Consider the following 1,349-nt stretch of genomic DNA (forward strand, 5'->3'; position numbering starts at 1 on the left):
CTTGTTTCATTACAATGATTATAATCCTTTCCATGTACCATCAGTTACCAGTGCTTCTCTCTAGTCACTTTAACTTTTTTTTTAAACACTCAGGCATATACAATAATTTACATCACCAAAGGGCACATTAACCAAGTCTGTCTCCTGGCTGCCATCTCTCAGTTCCTCTCTTTCCATTAACCTAGAGCCTGCAGCTGCTCCCTCTCTCCATGTCCCTATCTCTGCCTTCATCTCTGGTGTCACTGTTTCTCTGGATAAGGTCTCTCATTCTGCTTGTGCTCTTCTCCCTTGAAGATCCTAGGGTTCTTTGTTTCTGGGCTGTAAGATTAACTACTCCCCTGTTTTTGTTACAAAACTTCTACCTTTACAATTGTGACAGTTGCAATTAGTCATGATAACAAGTGCTCATTACTGAATCATAAGAATCTTATCCTCATCTCTTTTTACCAGACCCATCTAGACAAGATGAAAACTATTCAGACAGGACTCTTTCTTTCCCAACACGCTATTAAACTAAGCTCCTCCTTGAAACCTTGTAAGCCAGTCACTTCATGCCTTTACCACTCCCTCATTTTAGGTATCTAATATCCAAATTGCCCACGCCTATCTACCCTGTGTACAGAGGGGATAGCATTGATACTTAATGTGATTCCTTCCCTCTCTTTTGGTATTTAGAGTTACTACCTCCATGAGTATAGGTCAAGTTCATCAAATTGCAGCAATTTACCCTCATTTCCTTTATCAAAATTTGTTTTGTTCTTTTTTTTTTTCCTCTAGGCGGGATTTGATTATCAAGCCATCAAGGCTAGGTCAAATGGGTACTATCTACAACTTTGGGCGTTCTTGTGTGACCCCTCTCATTTCATAGCTGGATGCTTTACACTCAGCTCTAGACCTCTGTGGCTATGTCCTTGTCCATAGGCTCAGGTGTCCCCAGGTCTCACCATATTTTGGACAAACCCTCCCTTCTTCTCTATCTCATCTCCAGGTCCACGGGAGTCTATGGAACATGACTGAACTCGGCCCATTTCTTCATTGCGGCCTTTCCCCCTCTTCCACTCACCAGTAGACCAACATGGGCACCAGCAAGCTTACATGCCTACTTGTGTGTTCCCTTTGAATTTAAGTCTTAGAGCAGGGTTTGTCCTGAAGGAATTTGATTACTCGCCTTGATGGCTTCCTGGCGAACATCTTGCTTACTCTTATAGTAGCCAGTCATACTCCCATCTTTTTTTTGTTTTATTTTTTTTATTAAATGTTTTTATTTTGGATTGAGTGAAAGTTTACAGGGCACATCATCAGCTTCACATTCAACCATTCATATAGCTTGTTTCATTGCATTGATTATT

This window comes from Chrysochloris asiatica, unplaced genomic scaffold (assembly GCF_000296735.1).
Source record: "Chrysochloris asiatica unplaced genomic scaffold, ChrAsi1.0 scaffold00222, whole genome shotgun sequence".
In the NCBI taxonomy this organism is placed as follows: Eukaryota; Metazoa; Chordata; class Mammalia; order Afrosoricida; family Chrysochloridae; genus Chrysochloris; species Chrysochloris asiatica.